Source organism: Pipra filicauda, unplaced genomic scaffold, assembly GCF_003945595.2.
Source record: "Pipra filicauda isolate LSUMZ 115617 unplaced genomic scaffold, ASM394559v2 scaffold40_size4127951_pilon, whole genome shotgun sequence".
Lineage (NCBI taxonomy): Eukaryota > Metazoa > Chordata > Aves > Passeriformes > Pipridae > Pipra > Pipra filicauda.
In genome coordinates, this window is record NW_024104543.1 from 3,675,750 (window position 1) to 3,684,777 (window position 9,028).

The following is a 9,028-nucleotide window of genomic DNA, read 5'->3' on the forward strand; positions in this document are numbered from 1 at the left end:
ATGTTTTCTCAGATTATTTCCTGTTGTCAAATAACTTCATGCCTTAATAGGAGCTACTGAAGAAGAACGGGACTATTAAGAAATATTCGGAGAAGTTACATACTCTGTACTCCCTGACTATCATGCAGTTTTATTCACTGTAAAAAAAAAAATGCTTAAGGGGATGGTCTTGAGTTACTTTGACAAAAGCTAAAGGAAAATACTATGAGAGGGCAGACTATTGACCAGAGCTAACCTGTCAGATGTTTTGGATATTGCCCAGAATGTGACAGACTATGACAGCATCACCTATTTTGCACAAAGAAACAAATTTTTCAAAGTTGCAGAAAGAAATAATGTTGACACTTCTTTTTCTTATTGACTGATAAGGAAGTCTACATATAACTGTAGACTGCAAGAGGGAACATTATTGCTTGGGCTAGTAAAAATGCCCCTTTCTTAGTTAAAACAAGACCTGACGATAAACAGGGCCCTTTAGAACTGTCTTTTAATTTATCAGGAGAGGATGGGGTAAAACTATGAATGAGAATCCCATTGTTGTTGGGATGTGGGTGACTTTACTGATTGAACTCTGACAAACCAGTCAGTGCAGCTCTGCAAATAAGCTGGAAAACTTCACCTTCCCATCAATTTCAGCTTGTAAGCTAAAAATATTACATTTTTCCCCCATGTACTATTTACCTCAATAATAACTTGGTTTGCACTTCTCAAAAGAGAAGTAAAAAAGGTTCCAAATTACTAAAATTCACGTTCCGTACTTGTATTTGACTAAACAGAAAGCCCAGCAGCTATGCCAGTCAAATTAGACTACTGAAAGGGGTGAAATTCATTACACCATGAAACTATGCTCCTCTGCATTAGATATTATTGTAAAGGAGCCCAAGTGGACTAAAGCCATGAATCACATGTACTTCATAGTGAAGAGCACGGACTGCCTCTTAGAATGAATAAGATTTAGAATGAGTTGGCCTGAAAGTTAAAAATACTACATGTATCTCAACATTTAACTAGAGTGCCAAAACAGCTCAGAGTACTGACTGACTTTCAAGGAAAGGGTTTTTTCTTTAAAATTATCAACAGAATGTTTTAGGCTTCTGTGTATGGTAGTCTTGCATATATAAATGAAAAAACGCTGCAAGGATTATCAACTGTTAGTTGGCAGAGGTAGAGGTAGAGGCTCTCTACCTGTGCTAGGAAAGCATTATAAAGCAATAAAACCAGCCCCATCAAATGGTACAAAGCACATGCCACCATATATGGTACTAATGTTGGGGTTGAATCCAGTGGGGTTAATAGATAACTTCATTTTGAGCTGATCTGGTAACTTTTTGAGGAATAAATTTCTTGTACCTTTCCTAATATACTCACAGCAGCATAGACAACCCTGTAATTCCACTGGCATAGAAGCTTAACTGGCAAGAAGTAAGGACCTGCATCAGAAAATACAATTCAATTTTAGTAGCAAAATCCTTTTTGTGGAGTTAGCAGAAACAACTGTGAAAGTTTGAGTTTGCAACAGAATTGTGGCAAGACTGAGCTGAATCATTACCTCTTGAAAATATTCATGTCAATCTCTCAGTCCTCATTTCACTTTAGTTTCTTGCCTCCTTCAAGAACTATTTTAGCTAATACAGTTCTCTGTTGTGTGCTTTAGCTAAAACAGAGATCTCAAGAATTATGAGAAAACTCAGAGAGGCAAATGATCAGCCAAACTACCTAAACAGTGGTGTTTGGGAGTGCTGCTTCTCCTGGATGCCAATCATACTTGCATCTTTTCACCTGCATCAGGAATCCTCTCTAATCACAGGCTTTACGCTTGTGGACAGGTGAGGAAATAATATTTGGGTTTGACAGAACTTCTTATCCTTGAGCTTCTGCCCCAGATCATGTTTGTTACTCCTTGAAAATGTTTTCCTCAGGTCCAATGCAGGCAGTTACATAAGATTATACCAATGACAGAGCCACTGACAGTAACAAAAAACAGCTCTGTGGGCTGGATTGCCTTTTATGAGGCTGAATAGGGCACTTATAAACTTTGTCCTTGGGTAGGGCTGGGCAGCAGTGTAAATCCAGTATCATTGGTTGTCATCATGGCTAGGCTTCGAGAATGAAGATTTGGGAAGGGCTCTACCCACGTTTGTTGCAATCATTGGTAGTAGCACTGTCTTATAACACAGAATAGGAGAAGCAATGGTGAAACCTGGGAGCTAGTTTGGTTTTAACTGCAGATGCAAGTTGGCACTGGATATAGCACAAAAAGAAGAATCTTAAAAAAAAGGTATGATAAGGTCTAATGCCATTTAATGTGACAGTGGCATAAAAAATGTAGGACAGAAGACAACTGTGATGTCTCTTGGTGTGTATACTACTAAAGATACCTCTCAAAACCTTGCAGTAAACAGATAGTCACATTTTCCAGAGTTGCAAGGATGCCTGTAAAAAAATTATCTGTTTCATCATATATGTGGAAATGGTTCATTTTTAATGGTAATATTTTAAATAATGAATCACTTTCAGAGTAGGGAATAAGCAAAAGCATTTTCCATTTGGTTATTCAGTCTTTTTGCAGAGGCCATGTAGGAATTCAAATTAAATTAATCTAAAGTGGCTGTCTTTCAATATAGAAAAATATAAACAACATGTACAAAATTGTTCTCCTTATGGCATAAGAAGACATATTCCACAGCAGAATAATGCCAATTCTATATTTCTACAGCTATCTTACTTCTATCCCTCCAGATGTTAGCCTGAGAAAAAATTAATTTGACTTGCCAGTATGGTTTGAAATTAAATATTTAGTAGTTGATTTATCAGAAAATTTAATGCGTTGTTTCCAAACAGTCTCCTTTTGCTTGAAACAAATTTACTGCAGGAACAGAAAAATGTATATTAGTCATCAAAAGCTGTTTATAGATAAGTTTAAAGTACTATCAACTAAATGATTTTCATGATGTAGACTAAATTGCAGACCAATAACCAGAGGAGAATTAGTGGAGAATTTATTAAACAGCCAGAGGTAACTGAAAATGAGGAAAAGTAAAAATTTGCATTTGGTTTACTATATAAATCCAACATAAAGGTTTATATTTTCTAACTTGGCATGATCCAAAGCTAACTTTTGAAACCAAGGCTAAAAATTAAAAAATGACTGCTTATTTTAGATATGTATTTCATGGGAGCCAAGTCAGATCCTGAATAGGTCAGGTTTTTAAACTTGGAAATAATCCTGACTTCAAATGTTACTGTATTAGTGCAGCCTCCTAGTGTGCAGAGGGAAAGCTGATTTTGTTGCAGGTTGGATTTTTTATTTTGATGGGTGGGACATGAAAGCTACGTCTGGGCTGAGTGTGGATGTCCTCTGCACTGGAACTCAAGGTTCCTCAGCCTCGAGGGATCTGTCAGGCTGCTCAGTAGTTTCCTTATAGCCTCTGCATCCAGATCTACCCCTTTGGCACAAGATAGACAACGAGAATTTTTCTGAGGCTTAGCACCCACCAATGTCCTTCTAACGGTGGAGAAAGCCTCTTGGCTTCCTTTTACACCAACCGCTGCCTTCTGCAAAACTAATCTAATAGTTATCATGCCTGCTCAGGGAGTTTAGGCTCCCTTCAGCTTCAGTGATTCTAGTCCCCACACTGACCAAAGGCAAACTGGAAGGAAATTCCTCATTTTTCTTGCTCTTTATCAATTTCACACTCAGCCAGGAGTGGATAGAAAGCTATACACTCTGCCTACCTCGCCCATCTGTGACAGACACTGCCAAGGGCAGTAACTGGAATGAGGATTTCCTCCTGCTGCAGTTGTAACACTGTGCTTAGTACTGAGACAAACTCTGCTACCACTCTGCCTTAAGCTTGACCTAAACCCACCTAATGGAGAAGGCCTGGGAAGGACATGGACAGCTTGTTTGTGAGTCTGGACTGGGTAAGGGCATGAGACAAAGAGTAAATTTTTCAGTCTGAGCAGCATGGTTTAGTTTGAATATTGTGCAAAATATTGGCATCACTTTTTTTTTTTCACGATCATCAGAAATATGAAAATGTAGGTGTTGATAGATCTACTATTGCCTAAGGATCCAGGTATAGCTTTGAGGGCTGCACCACTGGAATGAAGAGCTTCAGTTCCACTGGAGTCCCACGTCAGTGTCCACATACTTTGTGGGTCTGTGCACTAGCACCTTCACAAGTCACATGGAACGGCTGGGCAAGTTTTGTGGGCGTGGGTTCAGCAGACTTGAACCTAGCTCTATATCCTAGACTCATTCCTGAAAATGCACATCTCTCTGCTTAAATTCTGTGTTTAGCAGTGACTTTCTAAAATACCAGGATTCCTGGATTTTGGCTACTGTCTTTTGTACTGAGCAAAAAGTTGCACTACCTGTACAGTACTGGTATAAATATACAGCTTGCAGTGCTTGTTGAAATCCTTTGGGATAAAAGGTCCTCTGTAAATGGGAGTATTTTATTAGTACACAAGGGAAAATATATTGAAGTACAAAGTAAATACCTGCAGAGTGCAAAGCAAAGGTTAACTATCACTGCCAGTCAAACCGGGACAGTGACAAACGGCCTGAAAGAGTCAGATAACTCTAAGGGCAACAGCAGATGCTTTAAAGCTGGCTGAAGTATTGAAAACAGATGCTTGAGCCCTTTTTTTATATAAGGTCTTTCTTACATATGGGAGTGATGCCACCAAGAGCGTGATATGCTTGCTTCTCCCTCAGAATACTTGTGGCCAAAGGGCATCAAATATTTAAAAATAATGGCAAAGGATGAGGAGCTGAAGGCCTATATGTAAAAGAGAACCCATTAAAGATCTCACAGGACTAGGGGAGTGCTTGCCAGCAGAGACAAAGCTGAGAACTGGGATAGTTTTGTAGACTGTGAAATCTAAATAGTCCTTTGAGGTTTTTCCATCTAATGTCTCTATTCAAAAATGCATTGGCTGTAAGTAAATTACCTAAGGATCCAGCATTTAGTATTGTGAAAACACTTTCTTGTGGAGGGCAGACCTCTCTAATCAATTAAAGGTTTTGCCAGAATTGCTATTAGATTTAATGAACCAGAAAATAATATACAGCCAGGTTAATATTCTTTCAAAAACTTTTATTATAGGCCACAGCTAGGGGAAAGGACACTGTATCAATGACATGTGGTAGGAGGTCAATTACCACGCAAAATCATTTTACCAGGTAATATTTAGTGCTCAAGACTTCATCTGGCTTGCACTAATTGGAAGACAGCCTGCATGTGAAATGGACCAGCTTGCAAAAATGAGGAATGGGGGGAAATCTTAATTACATTTCTCTAAATAACTTAGTCCCTAGGGAGGGTGTTGTTGGGGTTTGGCAGCACATCATTATAACTAAAAGGGCAAAGCCATCACAGTTTGTTAGTTTGGAAATGGCAAAAATGCAAAAGATAACATTTGCAATGCAGTAACCCACTGCAAGCAACCCTGCATTTCCGAGCGTATTTCACATGCAGGCAAGCTGGTACCAGACACATCCAGACCAAATGTGCAAGTGGGACGGTCTCTTTACTCCTTTTCCACATAGCTTTGTTTAAATACTGAAGGATTCATTTAGCCCCTTCAGCCACACTTGTGCTCTGGGAACTGGAATCTGGCTGATTACCAGGACAGTAAGTCATCATCGGAGTGATTGCTCATTAGTACAAAGCCAATAAACCGAACAGAAATGCATATTGTTTGCTTGCGCCTGCTCAAAAACAAAATCCAAATTCTATCAGTGACCTGTCAGCCTCATTGTTTACTGTACTCAATCCCTGTACAGCTTCTCAATAATGATTTTTGTTTCTTCCATGTCACTGATAAAAAATCAAGTCATCTGAGGCCAAGAATAAATCCTTGAAGGCTGTGGTAACTTTTTTTTTCTATTTGATAAGGATTCAGAGTCTACAGTTTCACACTGTCAGTTCAATCTCAATCGGTTCAATCAGTTGTTTTTGTATCCCGTTTCCTAAGCAGAAACTTGTACAAATCTAGGTCAAATGATGTACCAAAGTGCAAGTATGTTACACCTCCAATACTGCTTTTAACAATTACATTTGTAATTTAGTCAAAAGTATTGAAGTATAGGTCAATTAAAATTTTTCTTCATTGGGATTAATAATTCATTAATCCTATCATGAATTCCATCATTTCGACTAATTATTGTTCAGGTTTTTCTATCTGTTCCTTTATCTATCCTGATACTGATACCAGGCTATTCAATTTGCAACCTGAGCAAACTCTCAAAAGTATTCACCCAGCATAAACTCTTTTTGCAGATTGTAGATCAAGATTATCAGCAGTGATTTTAGAGACTATCAGGTAGGCTATAACCCATACAGACACTTCTTAGCAAAAAGCTATTATCACTAAGCTATCATGTAAAATTCCTCTATGAAAACCCTTTGGTTTTCAGCCTTCCTCAGGAGATGATTTTGTGCTCTGGATCTTCACAGAACAGGAAAGCTTACCAGGACAGGAGGTTAGCAGACTGTTTCTGGGCCCACTGTCTCTTATTAGGGAGCTCTTACTTTGCTCAGTTGTAGGCTTTCTTGGTTCCCCTCTGGGTAGGCACCTTCTGCCCATTAATTTGATACACACTCTAATCATACATTGACACCCTGAATCAACAAGGATGAAATAGTTACTTCGTCTTTAGCCATCCCAATGCCTAAATTACAGTCATCTCCATGGTCATTTTGGTTCTTTACTTGATATTATTGAAGTCAAGGATAAAGAGTCATTGACTTTGCTGGCAGTGTGCCTAGATGATAGTCCACATCCTCAATTGTATATTGATTCCACTAATATCACAGAATGACAGAATATGCTGAGTTGGAAGCGACCCATCAGGATCATTGAGTCCAACTCCTGGTATCAGAGGACCTGCTATAAACAACGACTCGCTCTTAGTTTATAATGAGCAAATATTCAAATAATTGTTCTTTATTTTTCCCTAAATGATGCCATTCTATTTCTGAAGAAAAGTTTTAAATTGTTCTAAACCGAGTTGAGATCTTATTAATCTTTCATCTCGTGTCACTTAAGTGTTGGATGCCCATATTTTCTAGCAAAATGAAAGTATAATTTAATAACTATACTTAAAATTGTACTTAATTTTGGTGTGTTGGGGATCTCAAGATTAAATTCAGTGGTGCCAATTCAATTAGATATACTGCAGACCTTGGTGAAGATGCCAGCTTCTGGAGAACATAATTATTAATCTCTATGAGCCACATCATGTCCTCTGAGTTAGCTAAAGACACAGACAGAGCTGGACTTGAACCAATATCCTCGAGGACAAGATCTTCCACTCCTTTAATTATTAGACAATGATAACAATGCTATCAGTGAGAAACGAGTTAAGACAAACTCGGCTATCCAAACCTGGAAATGAACACTAAAGAGATTTTGTGTCTGAAAGTATTTCATTAGAAAAAAAACCCTAAAGATCTCAAGCCATAAAGCTGGCATCCACCAAAATGTGGCTGGATGATAGAGGTAATTGTATAAACAGTAAGAAAAAAAGTAACTCCTGCAGTGATTTCTGATCAACGGTTTCTGCTTTGGCAATCTTATCCGGAAGGACTCTCAGAAATAAGAAGTTTAAAGTTTTTTCAGTGTATTTGTACATTGAATATACGATGCACAGTGAACATGGGAAGTGAAGAGCTCTTCACATTGGAAAGAGAAGACCTGCCATTTAGAGTTTTAAGATCAATTTTTAATGAAAGAGTAAAATAGGTAAACTTTTGAATGCTGTACAGAAAACTTAGATTTTCTAAAAAAACACTGAAGCAAAAACAAGCACCTCAGATCTCTCTGATCTATTTTTATTTTAGGACATGAATGAAGGGTCAAATCTGCTTCATAAGTGATCTTTCAAAAACAGTCCTAATCCATGATCTTAAATTCAGATCCTATCTCTTACCTAACCAGGACATGTGTTCCAAAAACATTGTATTCCAATTTTATTCCGACTTCAATTCTATGAAGAGGAAAAGGTATTTAAATTCCAGCTTCTGTCTCATAAATTATACAAAATAAAGTATTGGGGAAATTCAGTTTATTAAGGGAAAAGCAGCTTATAAGAATAATTTTGATACACACATATGCAGATCAGCCAAGCTGACCCATGCTATCCATTTGGATCTGAAGTGAAATTAAAACATGCTATTAAACTTGGTCATCTGCACTAAGGATGAAACCTGCTAATTATTATTAGCTCTGTTATATACTGCAGTGTTGGCATCAGTATTTCATAACTAGCCTCACAGGGTAAAATATATGATCATTTCTCTTTCCTCCATACTTGCACAGCAGTCAACTGCCTAGGACACTTACAGGAATTTAATCTCGGAATGCCAAACCAATTTTTATTCCCTGATCAATGGAGAGAGGACAGTAGTATTTTTGTGTTATTATTTACTTCAGATCTCCTTTTCCATATACGTATCAGTCCTGCAAACATTTATATACATAATTAATTGTTTGCAGGTAAACAATTGTTTATCTCACTGAGGCTAAGACCACTAACGTTCTTACTTAATATTTTTAAATTCAATTTAAAATTCAATTTATGAAATCTCTTCAGAAATTCCCTCTATTTCTAGAGGCTTACTTTGCTGTGTGCTTATTATTAGCAGGATAGAAAAAAACCCTGTTATGTAAACTTTCTTCCTTTCTTCATGGTACATTTTGGCTTCATTCAGTGCCCACTGACACCAAAGAGAAGCTGTTACTGGCTTAAATAGATATTAGATCAAGCCCTGAGGGAAACATTCAAGATTTTGGTTTCTATGATCAGACAATGACTCACATGAGAACGACTGCTTCCCCTTTCTTGCCATTTTTGTTTGTTGCAATCCATTCCCCTTAGTCTACTGGTATTCAAATAACCTTTCTTTCAACTACAGTAACACAAGACATTTATTCCCAAGTCATTACTTTCGCTCTTTTCAAAATTGGCAGCTACTATCCTGATAACATTGAATTGCACTACAAATTTCTTTCAGGA